General features: G+C 50.0%; 1 long non-coding RNA gene across 1 annotated transcript; it reads left to right on the top strand.

Annotated features, from left to right (window-relative positions):
- Window positions 1-37: 37 nt before the first annotated feature.
- On the top strand, window positions 38-21,645 carry LOC129652900 (uncharacterized). The gene is made up of 4 exons (XR_008714840.1): window positions 38-224; window positions 16,834-16,999; window positions 20,090-20,256; window positions 21,390-21,645. It is a non-coding gene; the product is annotated as an uncharacterized LOC129652900 (long non-coding RNA).
- The last annotated feature ends 767 nt before the right edge of the window (window positions 21,646-22,412 follow it).

The following is a 22,412-nucleotide window of genomic DNA, read 5'->3' as shown; positions in this document are numbered from 1 at the left end:
CCTGAGGAAGGAGCAGGTGGGCTCAGGGCTAGATATTTACAATCAGCCTCCTGTTTGCACTTAGAAATAAGCAACAAAAACAGGCCAAATAGCCAGGCTTTGTCTCCTGAGGACACTTGAAGATAACAGCTATGGCAGGGATGGAGAGGGGCTAAGCCCTACCTGAGTAGAAGATCAAGAGGTCACATATTTCTCATCCTTGGGGCAGCAGAGACACTGCACAGGTGTGGAGAGGCTCCTTGGTGGTCGAGAAGGAGGGGTATCATCTCAGAACAATTGATGCCAAGGTCCCTCTATAGGGCTCTGTGCTGAAATCCATCTTGGAAAAAAGTTGTGCATGCATGTTGGGGAGGGTCCTAGGGCAGGTCAGGAAAAAGAAACCAGGTAATTGGCCAAAGATAAGCAAAGACTCCCCACATAAATGACTTAACCACCTCTTCACTGGGCTCCTTCTCAAAGAGGGGACACCCAACCTCTCTGGGAGTGTATCTCTGTGTTGCTTCTGTCTTAACGAAACAAGCTGTTTCTCTGTGTACTCTCCCATTTGTTCTGCTGTGTCTCTAATAATACACTTTTTATCATTTTTACAGTTTTTGCCTCCTTGAGGAATGCACTTTTCAATGAAGGCAAGGGCCAGGGGAATTTTGCATCTAGTCTCTATCCCCTGCTGTACTTGTGGCTAGGATTCCTGGTTTTCATCCAGGCTGCCCAGGTTCAATTCCTGGGTAGGGAACTAAGATCTCACTTCAAGCTACTGCTCACTGCTGCTGCTTCTCCAAGATCACTATTTAAAAAAAGGATGGGGGGAACCAACCTAAATCTAACTCAGAGTCCCAGACTGGTGCGGAATTTAATCTCCTTGGTCATCAAGGCTTCTTCTCTTCCCCAAGATGTCTCAAGAGCCCCACAGACTTGCTTCTGAGAGTCAGGAAGCAGGGGCAGGAAGGGCCTCTCACACTCGGCCCACCATGTCATGCTCTCTCCTCCTCATCCAGCACTCCACAGGCCTCTGATTTGGGGGCTGTTAGTGCTTTCTCCGGGTCTGGGAATCATTGCTCTGGCTGGCACGGCTGATGCCCAGGGTTCAGTATGCCCAGTGCACAGGGCAGACCCAGGGCAGGGGTCTCAGAGCCTCACAGCCTTGCCAATGGGCTTGCCTGCAGGCGGTCCTTCCAAAACCTATTGATGTCACTTCGGGGGCTCTGAAGAGCTCTGGTACCATAGTCCTTTATGCCTCAGTGCAGAAAAGAATTCGGCTAGAGCAGTGTGGTAGGTAAGAAGTGATTTATTAGAATAGGATGTTTTTCAGGCTTACAAGCAGGCAGGTGAGAAATGCTGTGTCCCAAGAACACTCACTGGGCTACAGTTTTATAATCAAAGGAAAAGTGGTGGGGGGAGGGCAGGGTGGAGAAGGGCCTTCTTTGTCTTTCTTGAGTAGATGTCACGTTTCCATCATCAGTTCCTCCCCCAGGTTGGGCAGGGAAGTTTACTTGTCCCTGTACGGTCAGGCCAGGACTGTCATATAGCACTTTGGAAAAATATTTTCAGGTTTCAGTACAATGAGGGTTTTTTATTTTGAAAAGTCGCCTTTCCATAAATGATTGCTTTTTGTGTGCACAGAACCTGTCCTAGGGATCATTAACTTATTGAGCTCAGTGGGCAGGATGTGGGTCTCTCGCCACCTTTGTTTTATTGTTTGGGGGCATGTCCCATGCTTCTGTTGTATGGTTTTGTTGCTAAGCAAGCTGCTTGGTTTTGTGGTTAAGCAAACCTGCTTTTTTGAGTAATCATTAACTTATCAGTGTCTCCCTTATTTTCCTACTTACAATCCCCTAATGGGATTAACGGACTTCCCAGGTGGCACAGTGGTTAAAAAAAAAAAAAAATCCTCCTGCCAGTGCAGGAGACGCAGGAAGTGCGAGTTTGATCCCTGAGTCGGGACAATCCCCTGGAGAAGGAAACGGCAACCCACTCCAGTATTCTTGCCTGGGAAATCCCACGGATAACGGAGCCCGGTAAGCTACAGTCCATGGGGTGGCAAAGAGTCAGAGACGACTGAGCACACACGCAGCCAGGCAGTGGGGTTAACTAATTACTTATTTTGCCCCTTCATTCTGCCCCATCACTTTCCCCACTTGATGCAGGCTCCAGCTCTCCCTGCCCTCCCCTTGGTTTTCCTTTCTCTCTTCAACAGCACCTCAGGAACACCTAGTATTCTCTCTCTCAGCTCAATAGCTGAGCCATTGATGAAAGACTGATTAAGGAACAGTCTTAAAGCAGCCTTTTAAGAAAGCCTCTACCCCACAGAAATCAAAGAGCCCCAAAGGGCTGATATCTAAATGGAACAGGGGACAGAAATACAGGGAAAAGCAAAACACAAACTGACATCTTAAAAGGCACACCAAACTAGATTCTCTGGTAGGGGGACTTGCAGATGAAAGAGATAAATGCCTGCCCCTGAAGCCTATTAACAACTGTCCCCAGGGTCTATGTAATGGCTGTGGGGGCCTTGATCCTTATAACTGCTGAAGTCCCTCCAATGATGATGATCTGAGATGAGCACACTCTAAGTCACATTGATGTGTGTGCTAGCCACACGTAATGTAAACTCCATGGCCCTCCCTCCCCTCTGGGAATTGACACCCCTAAGCAATGCCACCCCCCTAAGAAGGTGATAGGAATAAGGGAGCCCCAGAGAGAGCCTGAGGGCAGGAGGCAGTGATGGACTCCAAGAGGTTCTTAGAGAAACAAAATCCACATCCAACCCCATCCTGAAAGCCAACTGTCTGAAGAAGCTCTGGGTGTCTTCCCTCCTGTCGATTTAAAAAATAGTCACAACCTAAAAGTTATGACTTTATTATATGCTTTATTCAGTGGGGATTTTTAGGACTTCAAACCCAGGAGATAGCATCTCAAGTAACCCTGAGAGAACTGCTCCAAGGAGGCAAGGGGAGGAGACATCATATAGAAGTTTTGCTAAGGACAGGTAGTTTGGACTTCAAAAGATTATTGTTAATTGAAGAAAATAAGATATCCCAAGTTAAGGAAATTAGTGCTTTTCTAAGTATAGGAAGATGCAAGCGTCTGGGCTCACTGAAATTCAGTTCATATGTATCCCAGCTATCCTGGGCCAGTATCCTCAGTTTTTTCCCCAACCTGAGCTCCCTTGCGGCTCACCATAGGGAGTGTCTGCAGTCCTGATGGCTGCTGGATCACAGGTATTCTCCTCTTTCCTGAGTGCCCTTAGGGCTCGCCAGTCACATTGGAGGGCTGCGATTGCTGATGACTGTTACATCCTTGTTTACTGATACGGCAGGAAGCGCTCCATTTCTCACTCTTCATCCCTCTATAGTCAGTGGTTGGATTCAGTCCTCCATATCTGTTGCCTAAGCAATTGTAATAGCCTGCCTAGTAGGCTTTCTGACTTCAGAAAAAATGATCGTTTACTGAGTGTCTATTATGTGCCAGGCACTGGGGTAGGCACTGCCCACACAGTCTCATCTGGTCCGCTCAACAACTCTGCCCGTGGGGCATCGTTACCGCCTTTGATGGATGAGGAGTCTGCAGCTTGGAGAAGTGAATCCATGTCACCCAGAGGAGTACAAGGGCTCCACGAGCCTCTGCTACTTGCTCTTATACCCACATCCCATTGGTCTAGTGGTCCTCTCCTAAATAAATGCAGGGACTTCTCTGGTGGTCCAGTGACTAAGACTCTATACTCCCAATGCAAGGGGCGTGGGTTCAATCCCTAGCCAGGGAACTAGATTCCACATGTAGCAACTAAGAATTTGCATGCTGCAACTAAAAATCCCACATGATGCAACTAAGATCAAAGATCCTACCTTGCCGCAACCAAGACCTGGCACAGCCTAATTAATTAATTACAATACATAAAATGCAAACGTGGTGGTATCATCTTGTCTCTTAAAACCTTCGGCGGATCCTCACAGGCTGCAGGAAGAGACCCAAACCCCTTCCACAACTTGCAAGGCCCTTCCACTCTCCTGCTGCCCTCTTCCCTCTAACCACACGCTCTGACCACAGCAGACTATTTGTAGCTCCCTAAACATGCCGGGACTCTATGTGCTCGCTAGTTCTGCCCTCTTTGTGTGGGATATTCTTTCCTCCCTGCCCCACCCAATCCACACCCTTTGTCCTACTCTCAGAGAGATCCTACACAGCCACCCAAGCCCAGCCCAGATGTCACTCTGGAATCTTCTCCTGCCGCCCCTGCGCACACGCTACCTGGCGTCAGCCCTGCTGTCCTCACATCTATCCGTCTCTTCTCTAGCGCCTGCGCTTTCTCCATTATAATCCTCTGTTAACCAGGCTGAATGTCCTGTTAGACTGTCCATTCCGTGTGGGCAGAGATGGTGCCTCTGGAGCCTAGAGGAGAGCCTGGCAGAGAGTAGAAGCTCCACAGCTGTGTGTAGGATGAGGGAATGAGTTAAGTGAGTACAAGATGAGCACCTCAGGACAAAGACAGTGTCCCAGTCACAGGACACGGTCTGCATCCCCATCTCATGGCAGGTGCCCAGCCCCTGGTGGACGTGCAGTCAAGGGTGAGTGAATGAAGGTGAGAAGAGGAGAGAGGATGGAGGGAGGAGAGAAAAGGGAAGGTTGGATTCACAAAGCAGTTGCAGCATGGGCACTACTTTGTTCCTTCCAGCAGGGGGCGCAAGAGGCCCAGCAGCCTGGCCCTCAGTTCTTGAGGCTCAGCCTTAACACCGGCAGAGGTTTGGGGTTGTTTGCTTCCACAGAAGAAGAAGAAGGCAATGGCAACCCACTCAAGAAGAAGGAGAAGGCAATGGCACCCCACTCCAGTACTCTTGCCTGGCAAATCCCATGGACGGAGGAGCCTGGAAGGCTGCAGTCCATGGGGTCACTAGGAGTCGGACACGACTGAGCGACTTCACTTTCACTTTTCACTTTCATGCATTGGAGAAGGAAATGGCAATCCACTCCAGTGTTCTTGCCTGGAGAATCCCAGGGACAGGGGAGCCTGGTGGGCTGCTGTCTATGGGGTCTCACAGAGTCGGACACTACTGAAGCGACTTAGCAGCAGCAGCAGCAGCAGCTTCCACAGAAGGATTCAGGAGGAGCCAGGATCCGAGGAAAGGAGCCCACCCAAAGCTGAGGTACCACAGCAGCAGACCTGGCACTGACCTGGCCTGTCCTGCCTGGTGGAACCAGAAGCAGCCAGCTACCTGTCCTGGGATCTCCATGCACCCAGGCGAGGCCCACCTTGGGACAGGTAGGTCCTTGCAACTGGAGTCGAGCTGGCCCAGAGCTGAGAAAGGACTCAGAGCCCTCCACGTCATGGGCCTGGGGCAGGTGGTTTTCACAGATTTCCTGGACAGGAGGCAGTTGTTTCGAATTCATAGCTTTGTCTTCCCACTTCTCCTATGCTAGTAAAGGCCAGCCTTGCAGGGACTTGGGGCAGAGAGACAATGACGAACAAAACACAGTCATTGCCCTCCGGGTGCTCCCTCCCTCCCTGTGGAAGCCCTGCACCTGAGTGTGACCTTGGGCACCACCTTTAACCCTTTCTGGGCCTCAGCTTCCTCATTCAGTCACTAAGTCGTGTCTAACTGCAGCACGCCAGGCTTCCCTGTCCTTCACCACCCCTGGAGTTTGCTCAGACTCATGTCCACTGAGTCAGTGATGCCATCCAACCATATGTAGCATTGTTAAAATGCTGAAATGAGCTAATTCATGAGAAATTTCTAGAATACTGTCCATCAGGCAATAAGCATTCAATAAACGGCAGCTATTATCAGATATTATGGTGATGGTGATTCAGTATCAACAAGCTCTTAGAAGCTTGCATGGAAGGCCCACAGGAGACTGGCCAATGCCACCAGCTTTGAATTAGCCTTGAGCATCCACCCAGCTGGTCTTTCCATGGCAAGCCTTAGGGATGGAGAAGAAAAATGAATACTCTGTGCTCACGAGGCCTTCAGACCTGAAATGGAACACACCAAACAGATCCAGAGAGAAAAATGAGGCTCAGACCCCATGACTGGAAGAGGCCTCAGAGACAAGTGGAGGCAAGGCAGAGAGAAGAAGTGTCCAGCCCAGGGCCCTGCCACCCTATCTCTTGGGGTCTTTAGGCCACATGGCTGCATGGCCACAAGACAGCTTGGTGACTTTGGTCTAAGTTAAATGCCACCAAACATTTGTATTATAGAGAATTTTTAGTAGTTTTGGCCTCTAACCCACCCCTGTGAACAGGTGTGCTAGGGGACCAGTACAAACAGGAAGGGTGAGAGGATTGGATGGGAGGTGTCAGAGGGAGGAGAGAAAGCAGCCTGGGATGCTGGAGAGATGGAGGGTGAATCTGGACTGTGGTCGCTGTGGCCGGGCCTGGGTTCAGGGCTATGCATTCTTTCTCTCTGGGCACTGGGCAGGGGTGGGGGTGGCCTCTTGAGTGGTGGGGGTCACATGCTGGGAGTTGGGTCCCCTGGGTCCTGGTTTTGTCTGCTCCTGCCTCGGCTTTCTCTGCTCTATACTTTCTGCCCCTGCCACTGAGATAGGCCCAAAGTCCCCACTCTCCTTGCAGAAGTGGTGCTTGTGCTGCTTCCTCCACGAAGCCCTCCTTGATTCTGACCCTCTGCCAGGCACCATCTCTGAACTTTCATGTGAACTTGTTTATACTGTCTCACGGGGTTCTTACCTTGCCTTTGTACGTACAGAGGTGGCAGAGTACAGCACTGAGAGCATGGATTCTGGGCTCCCTGGGCCAAGATTCTGCCTCTAGCCTTTACAGTTGTATGGTGGGGTGAAAGTTTCCTAACTTCTGTGTGCCTCGGTTTTCTCCTCTACAAGATGAGGAGAACAACAGTACTCTCTGTACAGGGCTGATAGGATTTTAAAATTTTATTTAAATATCTGGCTGTGTTGGGTCTTGGTACCTACACTTGGGTTTTCTCTAGTTGCGGTGAGCAGGCTTCTCCTTGTGGTGGCTTCTCTTGTTGTGGAGCAGGCCTTCAGTGGTTGCAGCACTCGGGCTCAGTAGTTGTGGCTCGTGGGCGCTAGGGTGGGCAGGGTTCAGTAGTTGCTGCTTGCAGGCTCAGTAGCTGGGGCGCATGGCTTTGCTGCCTTGTGGCATGTGGAATCTTCCAAGACCAGGAATCGAACCCACGTCCCCTGCGTTGGCAGGTGGATTCTCAGTCACTGGACCACCAGGGAAGCCCTGATAGGGCTTTGAGCCACATTTGTAAAAGTACTTAGGCCTGGACCTTGAACGTAGGAAACACTCTCTAAGTGTATGTTCTTGTTGTCACTGGAGGGCCTGTGCCTTACCCCCTCCTGAAGCCTGTCACTCCTTGAGGAGAGGTCTCTTTACTTAAGCTGATTTGTGTCCCTTCAGGGCCCCAGCCCAGGGTCTGGCCACCACGAGTCTTCACTGACCTTGTGTGGAATGGTGATGGGACCCGAGGGCCCTCTTGCCTGGCCTCCTGTCCCTCTGGGGCCCCCAGAGAGCCGGGCTGCCTCGGTGGCTGAGGCCCTGCCTCCCACAGCCCCGCCTGAGCTCCGGCAATTTTCCCTGGCAGCTCCCACGTTCTGGACTAACTTTAGGGTTGGTTTCCAGCTGTGGTTGGATTTTTCTGTTTGAAAAATATTTTAAGCAGCTGGTGGGGAAGGGGTGGAGAGGTGGGAAAAGAATAATAAATAAGGTCATGAAAGGAAGATTGTCTACATGGCTTGGGGTGGCCTCTGCCTCCAGCATGGTCTCTGGGCTGTGCCAAGGACTGGGAGCTTCAGGTGATTGGGGGTGGGGAGGGGACATCCTGGTGGCTTTACAGGCTGACGAGAAAGACTCTCTCTACCCTTCGCAAGCACTTCTTGTTCCTGTTTTCACTTTACTCCCTGCACAGGTTCTGACGATGCAAGAAACGAACAGATAGGGAAGAGCTAGTTCTGCAGCAGGCAGGCTTGAGGTTAGATCCCGAGAAGAACATAGTATCAGAATTTATCCCAGAAACCCACTCTTACGTCACTCAAGGCTCTGTTTTCCTCCAAAACTCAACTTCCTTCTTAGCTCTTATTACGTAAGACTTCAGACAGCCCCCCACCCCATTGGTCTTCATTTCCCTAACAACAGAAGTTCCATCTGCCTGCACCCCAGTTTCATCAGCTTCCTCTTCCCTTTCAGCTCAGCTCTACCACTGAGACCCTTGGGCTGTTTTCACCAGGGGGGTGCGGTGAGGTGGGGAGACCTCCCAGAGGAGCCGGCAAAGGCTCAGGCTGGGGGCAAGGGTCAGAAGCCCAGGGGATGCCCCCCCTGCAATGCAGTTAGAAGGTTCCTGCTGCCCCTGTGCTGTCTGGGCAGGATGGAGGAGACTGAGGCCCACAGAAAATCAGGGAGGGGAGACAGACTAAATCACAGAGTCGAACAGAAGCCGAGTCAGGACGAGACAGGGAGCAAGTCAGATGGGGGGTAGGGAGCTGACGGTCTCCAGGCAGAAGCCTGGGCAGGCCCCACAGAAATTCCTGTGGCCTCTGATGGCAGGGTGGGCTCAGGCCTGAGGACCATTGGGGTGCTGTGGCCCAGCATGGTGCCTCTGGCCTGGGAGGGCAGCGGGGGCCCTGCCTCCATGCCCAGTTCTCCCGAGGGAGCCCTCCCCTGGAGTCAGAGCCAGCACAGGGGGGACACTGTTGTGCAGACTGGGCCTTGGAGCCCTGGGGTGCTGTGGGGTGGCAGAGAATGCCTCACTGTCTAGGAGAGCTAGGAGCAGGGCCAGGAAAGGCTGGGAAGTGGAGGGGCAGACATTCCAGGCATGAGGAAGGACCCCAGTGAAGCAGGAAGTGGTGGGCCTGGGGACCAAGGAAGAGGCCATGCTGCTGAAGAATGAGGAGTGGCAGCTGGGTGCAGAAAGGAGGCTGTCTGGGGTTCAGGGAACTTGGCAGGGGCGAGAATAATGCCAGCCGGAAGTTGGGTGGGCAGCTGTGCGCATAGCTCTCAGCCCTCTGTGATGGGGAGGAGCTGTGGGGAAGAACAGGCTAGTTTTGAGTGGACCTACAGCAACCCATACCTCTTAGGCGCCTCTGCCTTCCCAGGCCTCCCCTAGCAAAGACAACAACACTGGTCTAGATTTATAAATGAAATCTCTACTTGTTAGGTCACCCTTGCTGCACAGCTAACCCTGACCTCAGAGAGTATGAATGAGAATGGGAACTTATACTTGCTCATATTATTTTACATTTATGCTGAATATGAAACTTTTCAAAACATTTTTTTATGAAACATCTCATACATATGTTAAATGTATACATATATGAACAGTTTAATAAATAATTATAAATTAAACATCCTTGTTCCCATAGCCCAGAATTAGAACCCTGCCAGCACCTTGGAGGTCCTTGTGTCCTGCCCTATCACAGCCCTATTCTCTGCCCTGGAGGGAGCCAGATCCTGACACCTGATCGTCATTTCCTTGTTTGTCTTCCGAAGCATTTCGTCTCATAGATATTATCATCTTTGAGTTTCACAATAACCTTATTAATCCCATGTTACAGATGAGGAAACTGAGGCTCAGACGGTTTTAATAACCTTAGTCCAAGATCACCCAACATGTAAGCAGCAGAATCAGGATCACATTTGGACTGGCTGAGGCCCAGGTGGTTTCTTAATCAAACCAGGATCCAAAGGAAACCCTGGGACAACCCCGGTTTTGGAGATGGGTGCCCCAGTGCCCCAGAGGAGGGGGAGGCCATCTTCATGGCCAGGCCATGCGCTCCTCTCCTGGATTTGTTAACTCCCTTGACTGGGCAGGGTCCTGCTGTGTGAATACCTGGCAGGAAATGCTGGAGGCCTGGGGGGCTTGGGAGGGGAGGGTAGGGGAGACGGAGTAAATGGAAGCTGGGGAAGCAAGAGGATGGGATCCGTGCCTAGAGAGAGCTTCGGGCCCTGCCAGTCACAAGCCAGGGGAGCCCGGGTCTGTGGGGGTGTGCCTGAGCCAGGTGTGCGCCCAGGTTCTTGCCAGATTTACCAGATGTGCCCTCCTTGGTGGGCTAGATGTGCTTGGTGTGAGCATGCGCACAGGAGTGTGTGTGTGTGTGTGTGAGTGCGTGCACACACCTGACATGTCTATGCGTGTGCCCAACTCTATCTACATACTTAGACTGCTCTAAACCACCTCCCCCACCCTCATCATTTTTTTTAATTATAAAATTATACATGCTTGGGGGCTTCCCTGGTGGCTTGGGTGGATTAAGTGTCTGCCTGCAATGCAGGAGACCCAGGTTCAATCCCTGGGTTGGGAAGATCCCCTGGAGGAGGGCATGGCAACCCACTCCAGTGTTCTTGCCTGGAGAATCCCAAGGACAGAGGAAGCTGTCAGGCTACAGTCCATGGGGTCAGAAAGTGTCAGACATGTCTGAGCAACTAAGCACACACATGCTTAGTATAAAAATTCAAATAAGAAATTCTTTAATTCTAATCCAAATGACCCCGGGCATAAGTTTGGACATTTATTTTTCTATGCTTCCTTCTAAGCACATTCAAAGTGAAAGTGAAGTCGTTCAGTTGTGTCCGACTCTTTGCAACCCCATGGATTATAGCCCGCCAGGCTCCTCCGTCCATGGGATTTTCCAGGCAAGAGTACTTGAGTGGGTTGCCATTTCCTTCTCCAGGGGATCTTTCCGACCTAGGGATTGAAAGTGGGTCTCCCGCATTGCAGGCAGATGCTTTACCATCTGAGTCACTATAGTTATTTAAATACAGATATCCAAGTGCAGTGGTTTGAAGTCTAATTATTTTTTGTAAAATGGTTTCAGAATCTACTTATTGTTTTCCCACTTACTGTACTTTGGTACAGGGAGGATGCTCCCTGTCTGGATACATGGGTCTGTCTGACATTTTTAAAAAGTTGAAGAGGGCTCCATGACATACCATCATGTGTTTAACTGGGTGGGCCTCTCCCAGTCCCAGATTGCTCGGAAGCTGAGAGAGCCGGGTATCGGTGGAGGCAGGGGCCACAGAGCCGGGCCCCACCATGGGAGGCGGCCCAGTCCCAACTGCACTCCGTGTGCATAGTCGCTTCAGCCGTGTCTGACTCTCTGCAACCCCATGGACTGTCGCCTGCCAGGCCCCTCTGTCCATGGGATTCTCCAGACAAGAATACTGGAGTAGGTTGCCATGCCCTCCTCCAGGGGATCTCCCCAACCCAGGGACTGAACCCAGGTCTCCTGCAGTGTGGGCGGATTCTTTACCAGCTGAGCCACCAGGGAAGCCCAACTGCCCTTTAGCCTCCTACCAATGAGGCCACCCACCCAAAGTCCACACCTCCTATGCTCTGTCACTTGGCCTCTGCACAGGGGTGCAGGTTTAGGGGGCCACTAGGTGCGGTGAGCTCCTGAGCTCTGAGGCGGTCTGATCTTAAAGAGCTGGGAGGACTTGGGATTGAGGACCCAGAGGTCAGGAGGCTCTGCCCCACCCTGCAGAGCAGTGAGTGTGCCTCCTACCCAGACAGCCCCAGCAGAGGGCGCCATGCTGGTGGTGAGCCTGGCACTGCCCTAGGCCCAGGTGGCAGCTTCCAGCTTCCCAGAGGGCACGGTGATTGGAACTGAGCCAGACAGTTCAGCAAGCTTGGTGCCCCCGCCCCTGCACAAGTGTCATGGAAAATCCGAAGCCTTGATCTTTGTTCTTGATCGCTCCTCCCCAACTTTTACAACTGGAAACTTGCAGCCTCTTTGTTCCCATCAGCTTGGGAGGGAGGTGTGTGAGGGGGGTGGGGGCGGTGGCTGAATCAGCAGCGGGGGGTACAGAGCCTGCTGCTTCTGGGGATCAACCACGACCCCTTCTCTCTCTCACCCACACTCACAGTTTATCTGTAACCAGAGGGCACTCCTGTGCTGGGAGGCAGAAGGAGCAGGCATGGGCCTGGCCTTGGGTTCCTTCTTGGGTAAACCGTCTTCCCTCGCTGAGACCAATCCCCCAGGGGACCAGGGCCTGAGTCCCTTGCTACCAGCACCCCTAATTCCTCTAAAGTCCTGGTGGCAGGTGGCTCCCAGCCCTGCTCATTCCTCAGGCAGGTCCTGTGCGGCTGTTTGTACCACTGGATCCAGATCCAATTAGAAATTTATGGTAAGGAAACCATGAGGAGAGGTTACTGCCTTCCCCTGTGCCTTGCCCGCCTGTGCGGGCCTCTCCCCCTTCTCCAGCATGGCCAGAATTCATGGAAACTTCTCAGGTCAGTGATTTTCACCTTCCTTTCCTTCCCTGGGAGAGAGGGGCCCAACCCTTGTGCTCTGGAGCCTAGCACCTTCCGCTCCTCAAGGCCCTGCTTTCCTGGGGATGGTGTGCTATGAGGGAAGAGGGGCAGGCCTGGGGGCCTCACTCCATCTTCCGGCACCATCTGCTCAATGAGAAGTTGTGTCTCTTGTTTCCTGTGATCTTAGAAGTGAGCCTGGGAATAGGAAGTGAAGCAGAGAGATGGAGGCGTCCTTGTCCCTAAGGTGAGCGAGGACAGGGGTGCTGAAAGAGGGAGAAGGACCAGATCCTTATTCAGCAGGTTCTGCACCCAAAACCCACCCATTACCCAGCAAGTCATAGATGCTGTTAGATCAGCCTTCCCTCTGAAGACCCGTCATCTGCTGTGTGTGTGAGCGTGTGTTAGGGGCAGTGTGTGCATAACCTTTTGGACCTTGGGCAAGGAGATCTGAGGGAGGCTGGGGTGGTCGAGGCCTGCCTCCTGAAGTAGGGTGGGAGGCCACCCCTCCCTGACCACAGGCAACTGGGGCTGCCCAGGCCACGGCTGCCTGGCTGGGCCTCAGCGGGGCTCTGCCTGCTTGTCTGTCTGGGTGATGTTCTCATCTGGGGTCCAGAACAGGCAGTGCCGTGAGGCAGAGGGGACCGAGCTTGCTGGCCTGGGCACTGGTGCATGGCCATTAATTGAGGAGGCTCTGCCTGCCAGGACCCATTGCTTCTGGCCGGGCCAGAGCAAGACTGAAGAGCAGAGCCCGCCCCTGCAGGCCAGGGAGGGCTGCTGGGGGCTGAGGGACCGCAGGCCAGGTCTCTCCGGCCCCCACATCCGATGTGCCTCACCGCCCAAGTGGCACAGATTATTTTTGCTCCTTCAGGCTCTGCCAGGGCCTTTGCCCCATCTCCAGGAGTTACTTAGTTACCAGCATTGGTTTTCTATTTTCAGAGCGAGGCAGGCCCTCCCCTCCCAGCTTCCTTCACCCGGGTCCTGGCACTTCCTCTCCATGCAGCCCAAAATGGGGCCCGAGAGGCTGAGGTCCAGGTTGAAGGGTAGGTGGTGATAGTCACTAAATCGTGTCTGACTCTTGCAACCCCATTGACTGGGGCCTTCCAGGCTCCTCTGTCCATGAGATTCTATAGGCAAGAATACTGGAGTGGGTTGACATTTCCTTCTCCAGGGGGTCTTCCCGACCCAGGCCTTAAACTGGGGTCTCCTGCATTGCAGGCAGATTCTTTATCAACTGAGCTACGAGAGAAGCCCTGTTCGGGGGTAGAGGTTTCCTCAATTCTATTGGAAGAGGTAGGGGCGCCTGAGGGAGGCCTAACCCCGTCTCATTCACACTTTCATTCTCTGGCTTCCACCCAGAATGCAGAACAGGTCTTTTAAAAGTCCCTCTACCAGATCCACACCACCTCCCCTAGAGCCGTAAGTTGAGGGGACATGACACTTGCCTCTACTTCCTCCTCAGCCATCCCCTCTTCGCCATGCCCTCCAGCCTGACTTCTGCCTGCCACCATTCATAATAAATCCACCAGACTCTCCCCTCACAGGCTTCCTCTCTCTCTGCTGCTTTAACTCAGCTGACCCCACCCTGAAACCCTTCCCTCTCCAGGCTTCCCCACAGGCGCTCTCCTGGTTTTCTTCTTGCCCTGGTGGTGGCTTCAAAGCAACTCTAAAGCCAGTGCCCTTGGACTTGGTCTGGGGCTCCTCTCTGTACGTTTCCATGGCTGTACACACCACCCACAAGATGGCAAGTCCACATTTCTGACTGGCCCTTTCCTCCCCTTTGAGGCCCAATTTCCAGAGGCAAGTCCCACGTGACATTTCTACCTGAGGTGCCTGGTCATTTTGAGCTTAACCTGTCTTGACAAGAACTCGGGATTCTCACCTGCTACCTACTCCCCCAGGCTTGCCTATGTCACCTCCACCTTCCTCATTGCTAAGGACTGTGGTCCCTGATTCCTCCTCACCTTCCACATCCATATTATCATCAGGTCCAGCAAACCCTGCCTCCAAAGTGTACTGCTAACCCCACCATTTCTCTCAATTGCCATGACCGTCCCAGCGTCTTCAAATTACCCTCCTCTCCTCACCTGGACTCTACCCTCATGACCAGTCCCCTGCTCCCAGCTTGGGACTCCTCCATTTCAGTCCCCATGAGCATTAAGAATCATCATTCAGACCATAGTAGCCTTTCCCCGCAAACAGTTCAGAGTGTCTGTATGTGTGTGTGTGTGTGTGTGTGCGTGCGCGTGCGTGCGCTCAGAATGCTACTGTAGACTGTAAGGCAGGTCCTGAGTAATTCTGGACTTCCCCATGTCCCCAGCTTCATCTTCTGCCCTCCTTACTGACCAGGCACTTGGCTCTTTCAGTTCCTAAAGGTTGACGTTCTTTTTCTGCCTCAGGGCCTAGAACTTCCACTCCCCCCGCCTGCCCCTCCCTCTCCAACAGCCAGCCCCACTCTCATCCTGTCTGTTGGCCTGAGTGTCATCTCCTCAGAGAGGCTTTCCACACTGCCCTGTTCACACTAGCCCTCTAGGTCTCAGCTAGCAAAGCCAAGTTAGCCTGTGGGGCTGGAGGAGACGGGAGGAGGGGGCACTCCCTGGGACAATGCTGCCTGCCACAAGTGGTGGAGCACAAACTTCCAGCAGTTTCTTTACACCCAAGCCTAGGGGATCTGCCTGGACACAGGATGGAACCAGCCACCAGCATATGTCCAGGGGTGTCCTGGCCTCACCAGCCTCTCCCAGTGACATTAAACATATTGTCCTCAGTCCCTCAGAGGATTCCAAGGTCTGGGGAATATGAGTAGTATGGGAGAAGGGGCTGGTGAAATGCTAGCCCTACACTGATCCCCTCCCATCCCAAGGATCTCAGATCCTTCCAACTCTGGGGCTATAGGCAGGCTCACATTGCTTTGCTTGGAAACCCCAGGTCTCAGCCCCAGAAAGGTTGGGCTCTGAGAAGGTATCCTTGCCCTCCTCCTCCTCCAGAAGGGCCAGGCCCCTCCCCCACTTAGGCTCCTGTGGCATCAGAGATCTGTGCAGCTCACCCTCCCCAGGGTCTTCTATGCCTAAGAACTAGAAGCGTCTTCCCGGCTTTGTCTCTTCCAGTGGCATTTGTGGTACATGGAGCCCAGGTCTCTGAGAACCAAGACGATCTTGTTTTAGCTAACTCTTTTTCTGTCTTTCCAATTCCGCATGGCTCTGTCTGTTTCCTTTGTGTCTCTCTGTGTGTGCTGTCCTTAGTAGCTCAGTCGTGTCTGACTCTTTGTGAGCCCTGTGGACTGTAGCCCACCAGGCTTCCCTGTCCATGGGGATTCTCCATACAAGAATACTGGAGTGGGTTGCCATGCCCTCCAACAGGGAATCTTCCTCACCCAGGGATCGAACCGAAGATCTCCCGCATTGCAGGCAGATTCTTTACCAGCTGAGCTACCAGGGAAGCCCTGTGTCTCTCTGTTGCTTCCCAATCAATTGATAATTTTCAAGGAGGTGTAGCTTGGGTATGGGGAATCCCTTCCTTGAGTCCTCGTGGGACTGACATGTGGGATTTCCCAGCGTCGGGTCCAGCACCTAAAGAATGAGTCTAGACACATGCTTTACACATTTCCCTCGTCACATTTGATCTGATTCCTAGGGCTGCTCTCTACCTGTGCGAATACACACATAGTCACATGTACACACACTTGCATATATATATTCTCTCAGCCATGCTTGCACATACATTGACACACATACACTAGCACCTGGATGCCATCCATCTATCTATCCTGTAACAGAAGGCGTTGGTGTGTGTGTCAGGAAGGGGCCCGCTGTTGCTGATATCCACGGGAGAATTCATCCTCTGGCCCTTTGTTGAACAAACCTCACGATGTGCTGTTTGAGTCTTAGAAGGCACTCCTTGCATGAGATGGCTTATTGTTGTTGTTCAGTCACTCAGCTGTGTCTGACTCTTTGCAGCACACCAGGCTTCCCTGTCCTTCACTGTCTCCCCCAGTTTGCTCAAACTCATGTCCATTGAGTCAGTGATGCCATCCAACCATCTCATCCTCTGTCGCCCCCGTCTCTTCTTGCCTTCCATTGTTCCCAGCATTAGGGTCTTTTCCAATGAGTTGTGTCTTCGCATCAAGTGGCCAAAATTGGCACTTCAACTTCAGCATCAATCCTTCCAAAGAATATTCAGGGTTGATTTCCTTTAGGATTGACTGGTTTGATTTCCTTGCAGTCCAAGGGACTCTCAAGAGTCTTCTACAACACCACAGTTCAAAAGCATCACTTCTTCAATGCTCAGCCTTCTTTATGGTCCAACTCTCATGTCCATACACGACTACTAGAAAAACCGTAGCTTTGACCATACGGACCTTTGTAGCATATTGGACACCGGGGAGAGATAGGCTTGTTTGTGGGTGAGGGCTGTTTAGTTTAGAGGGCAGTTGGATAAAGAAGGAGCCACAACATAATAGGAGGCTTGAGCCCAAGTAGAAGACAATTCCCCATGGCAGGAATGTAGGGAAAGAGAATACTGGAAGAATTTTAAGGATACAGATGCTAGTGATCAGCATTAAGAGCTATTCTGTTGTGCGGCAAAGAACAGCCCTTCTGTTTTTTTTTTCCATTCCCAGGGCAAGTTAGCTACATCCACTGACCTTGGTGAGTGATGTTTTGGAGAAATCAAGCAAAATGGAGTGAATCTGATACTCTAATCCACGCAAGTACAGAGTGGAAATGTCCGCAGGAGGCAAGACATGAGAGAGAAAATCCCACAGAAGCACAAACTTAGAGCCAGAAGTGAGCAAAGTGGCTGGGGTCAGGGTAGGGGGACCTAAGGCCAATGTCCACTCCTAGACATATTGGAAGGGACCCTGGATTTCCTACCTCCTATGGGACGAATGTTTGAGTTGATATCTCAAAGAACAAATGACCCAAGCCAAGTTCCATGTAAATCACATGTTAAAACATGTGTGCTCCCACTCACATGAGAATTTCTTTCCCCTTAATAGAGCATGAATGAAGCAGCGATTTGGCAAGTAACAGGTTAACTTTATAATGAAGACAGCCAAACCAGAATATTTAGGTTCAAAAATCTACCACTGGCCTGAAGGATCTGGTTTGGCCTTCCTGACTTAGCAAATTAACCAGGAAATTGCCAAAGCCCTGAACTTGTGCTGGACACACACTCTTTTAGCATGGCCTGCATCCTTGTAGATACAAAGATATCTCTCCACACATCATTATTAACATCTCTCCACATGTTATTACATCTAATTTATATTTGTAACCGACTCAGTGATTGTCCCAGATTATCCAAAACCAAACTTTCTTAGCAGGCTGGTTTTCTACAGCTGCCTAGCATGCAACTGAACCATAGGTAGAAAACACTGAAAAAACTGGACATGCCAAACAAAGAAAAAGCCATGATTGCCTCTGTTCTTGTCATTGGGATGACATTTACTATTAGCCTAAATTGCACATAAATTGGCAAAGAAAACCTGCTTTTCTTTTAACAGAACCCCGAGTAATAAGCACCAAATAGGAAACAAATTTAAAGTAAAGAAATAGGGGGCTTCCCTGGTAGTCCAGTGGCTAAGATTCCACAATCCCAATGCAGGGGGCCTGGAATCAATCCCTGGTCAGGATACTGACATCCTGCATACTGCAACTGAGACTTGGTGCAGCCAAATTAATATTAAGAAAAGAAAGAAAGAAAGAAATAGGAAGATGGCAGGTTTAATGGAAACCTTTTGAGTCAAAAGAGATTTTTTTTGCATTTTCACCTTAGTTTTGTTAGAGACTTGCTTTCAGAATGTGTCAGCGTCAAATGTACCACAACGAAGTAGGTATAGGTGCTTTAGAGAAGTCCTTCCGGCTCTAAAATACTGAAACTCCCCCAGAGTGGGAGCCTTAGTACTCAAGCGGGTCAAGTGTTTACAAGAATGGACTGATATGGTGGACATGTATGCTAAATCACTTTAGTCGTGTCCAACCCCATGGACTGCAGCCCACCAGGCTCCTCTGTCCACGGGATTCTCCAGGCAAGAATACTGGAATGGGTTGCCATTTCCTCCTCTAAGGGCTCTTCCCCACCCAGGGATCGAACCCACGTCTCTTACATCTCCTGCATCGGCAGGGGTGTTCTTTACTGCTAATGCCACCTAGGAAGCTCATTGGTAAACACAGTATGCCTCAAACTTTAATGTGAGTATTAAAATGTGAATCACTTAAGGATCTTGGTCAAATGCTGATTCTGATTCACCAAGTCTGGGTTTGAAATTTCTTATTTCTAACAAGCTTCCAGAGTAGGCTGATGCTGCTGGTCCATGGATCACACTTTGAGAAGAAAAGGCATTAAACCTCCAGGGTCTGGAGTGAGAAGTTCCAGCTCTGTCCCTAGTTTCTTATCTTTGCTGAGCCTCAGTTTCTTCTTTTGCAAAATAAAAGCAGTATTAAATACACCCTCCCAGAGGATGTTGTAAGGCTCATAGGAGATAACGTATCTGAATGATCACTCTACATGGTAAAGTGTCTTACAAATGGTTATTATTGTTTCGGGGTTGCCTGGCTTTACCTTCAAAGACTTTGGAGTGGAGCTGACATGGCGGGTGGACTGATGGGGTGATAGTAGGGAGCATTCCTACATCCTCGCATCAGTTCCACAGTGCACTCACGTGAAGCCGTTCCCCTGGAAGCTGTTATTTGCAAAGCCAGATGCTCTGTGTTTCTCCCTCCGCCCCATGATTGCTGGTCCGCTTGTTCTCCTGGCCCAGGATCCAGAGAGGCCACATGGCTTCCAGCTGTGCTGGGGCTTCCGGAACACATTCCTCCTCCTCCACCCCCATTCCCCTGGTGAACTCTCCCTCAGCTCCTACGTGCTCAGGGCTGGCCCGGGCAGAACTCGGCACTAGGCAGTTTTAACTCCCTGTTTTTCCCTCAGGCAGCCAGTGCCCTCGTGTCCTCCTGCCTTCAGCTCACTCCACCCAACCCGCCCCTAGTAATCTTCATGTCAGGAAAGCATCTGATTCTTGAATTCAGGTTTAGCAATGGCTGATAACCTTAGGGTGACCTCTCTTTAGGGGGGCTTCCTGGTGGCTCCATGATAAAGAACCCGCCTGCCAATGCAAGACACGGAGTTTGATCCCTGGCTCAAGAAGATCCCTTGGAGAAGGGAATGGCAACGCACTCCAGTATTCTTGCCTGGAAAATCCCATGGACAGAGGAGCCTGGTGGGCTACAACTCCATAGGGTCGCAAAAGATTTGGACACAACTTGGCAACTGAGCACACACACATACACTCCTTAGGGGACAAAGCCAAGATGCACTTAGAACCACAAAGGAACAGTTCAGGCCTCAGTGCCCAGAAAGGGTATTTTTGGAAGGGCTTAGGAGGCCTCTCTACAGCTTCTGAGAGCCTAAACTTTGGTGTCCTGCATATGTCAGCCTTGCAGGGCTCCGTTTTCAGCCACAAGCATTCCAGCCTGGCAGTGTTCCTGCTCCCGGCCCGCATGGTGTTTGTGAAAGCTGAGACCAATTCCTTTGATTTCAGAGACTGATACGAACACCTGGCCAGTCCAGCTTTCTTGGCCACACAGAAGCTTGGGCACAGATGTCATGATGAGCTATGGGTTTCCAACCTGCTTCCCCCCTTAACAGCCTTGCTGTTACGTGTGGGGCAGCCTTGTGGTCACTATGGGACATGATCTCCTCCAGGTGTTCTGAGTGATGAATACCACCCCTAGCATCCTTGCCCCTTCTCACTGTTATTCAGACCAATCTCATCCAAGTAAGGCAGATGAATATTATTATAAGGATAACTTTAATTTACTCCGATTACTGTTATTTTTAAGTATGGAGTTTCTAAACTGTGGTGCTTTATTTAACAGTAAGAACAAACAGTGACATTGCACAGCTGTTGGGAACTCTGTCCATGGACTGTTTGCTCCAGTCCTAGGGCCACGGACTGCCTACTCAGGAAGAGGACGTGATTATATATAACAAACCCACTGAATATCTGTTTTGTACCAGGCTGCCGGCCTTTGAAGATACAAAGGTAAATAAGACATGAGCCCTGTAGCCGGCTGGAGAGGGGAGGGAGAGCCGTCTCCCCTGAAGACGTGCTGTTCTTTCCGGCTTTTGTTGCGTCTACACTGTCTCTAGTTGCCATTAAGGCTGTTTTTGCCACCTTTTCCCCCACTTTTTCTTCCTCAACGTATCTTGCTATTTTCCTTTCCTTAAAGTTTCTCAGGTTCAGTAATCTTCTTAGAAACCAGCTTTGGAATTTTTCCATTATTGTTAGCCTCTAGGCTATTAATTTTTGCTTTTATTTTTATGTTTCTACTTTCTCTGTTCTCTTGATTTTTAAAATTGAATATGTATCTCACTAACATTCAGTCTTACATTATTATCAGGATATTTTAAGTTATATATTTTCCAACAGAGAGGTTTCACTGCATCCACAAGTTTTCACGTGTGTTGTTTTAATTTTTAGCTATTATTTTCCTAACCATAAATTATTTTTCTTCAGCCTATAAATTATTTCAGAGAGCATTTGAAGGTTGCCAAATAAAGATTTTGTTTATCTTTTTGAAATTGAAGTTTTGTTTTATTTCTTTTTTTATTGAGATATAGTTGATTAACGATATTGTGCCAATCTCTGCTGTACAGCAAAGTGATTCAGTTATACGCCTCTATTCTTTTTCAATATTCTTTTCCATTATAGTTTATCACAGGATATTGAATGTCGTTCCCTGTGCGATACATTAGGACCTTTTTGTTAGGAGTTTTGTTTTACTTGATTGTGGTCAGAGAACATGAAAAAAAAATAGTTGGTCTTTTTTTGAGATTTGGTTTATGGTCTACTGTTGTGAATCTTTTGTCATGTGTTCTTGAAAAGAATGTGTATTCTCCAGTTTGGGGTTCAAGATTTTATACATGACCTTCTGATCAAGACTTAATAATGAGTTCTATCATAACAATTTATGACTTCTGTTTTTATTCAATTTTTGACTTTTTGAGCTTTGAGTTTCTGAAACAGGTAAATGGAAATCTCCCATTCTAATTGTAGTTTTATTAATTTTTCCTTGTAATTCTGTCAATTTTGCATCATGGATTTCAAAACTATGTTGCTAAGGGGATGCAGATTCAGTTATTTTGTATTTTGTTTGTTTGTTTGTTTCTTGAAAGTCAGAGAATGAGATGGTTGGATGGCATCACTAATTCAATGGACATGAACTTTGGCAAACTCCAGGAGATGGTGAGGGATAGGGAAGCCTGATGTACTGCAGTCCCTGGGGTCGGAAAGAGTCGGACACGACTTGGCGACTGAACAACAACAAAAAGTCTATTTGATAATAACTGTTAATTAATAACATTATTGCTGACATTAATATTGCTATGCCAACTTAATTTTTTTAACATTTTGCTTTCAATATTTTTGTGTTACTACTAATTATGAACAAAAGATAGACTGATTTTTAAAAGTCCAAACTGAGAGATTCTCTATCATTTAGAGACATGTATGTATGTATATCAATTAGCATTATACACATTTACTTTGTTGTATCCCTGGACTTTAAATAGGAGGTGTCCAGAGGCGCTGAGGATGACATGGCTATGCCCAGAAAAATGAATGTGATTATTCTCTTGCAATTCCCCTGAGCAGGGCCCGGGAGGTCCCTTATCCTGCACTTGTTTTACCTTTATCCTCCATCTAAAGTGCAGTCATCTCCACGGCCACCTGCACCTATGAGCCCTGGATCTGTCCTTTGTGGCTCTGTCTCCTACTGCTTGGCTCTCGCAGTCCACAGGAGGGCGTTCTCCTTGGGTGGTCCATTTCCTTCGGCATGTATGAGGGCTGTATGAATGGGCTGACTCAGTTCCGTGCACAGCGACCCACAGCATCTACACGTCCGAGCCAGGCGCTCTGCTCTCCCAGGCTCTGTCCACCTGGATCTTCCTCTGTCCCCCCCCTCCACGCATGACTGTGGTTTTTCCTATCTCATAGGTCCCTTCACAAACCTCATTCCTTGCACGCACTGGGGCGCACACATGTGCACACGCACATCTGCCCACAGATTCCTCTGCTGGTTCCAGTATAGACTTGGTGAGGGAGATTTTGCTCTAATAAGTATCATTGTCAGGAATGTCTCTGCTTTTCTTTGAAGTCAGCAAAGCAGATATTTTTGTTTGGGGAGGGGAAGCACAGGT

The sequence above is a fragment of the Bubalus kerabau genome, chromosome 1, assembly GCF_029407905.1.
Source record: "Bubalus kerabau isolate K-KA32 ecotype Philippines breed swamp buffalo chromosome 1, PCC_UOA_SB_1v2, whole genome shotgun sequence".
NCBI classification, from domain to species: Eukaryota; Metazoa; Chordata; class Mammalia; order Artiodactyla; family Bovidae; genus Bubalus; species Bubalus kerabau.
Note: the sequence above shows the minus strand (reverse complement) of the source record. Positions and strands in the feature narration are given on the sequence as shown.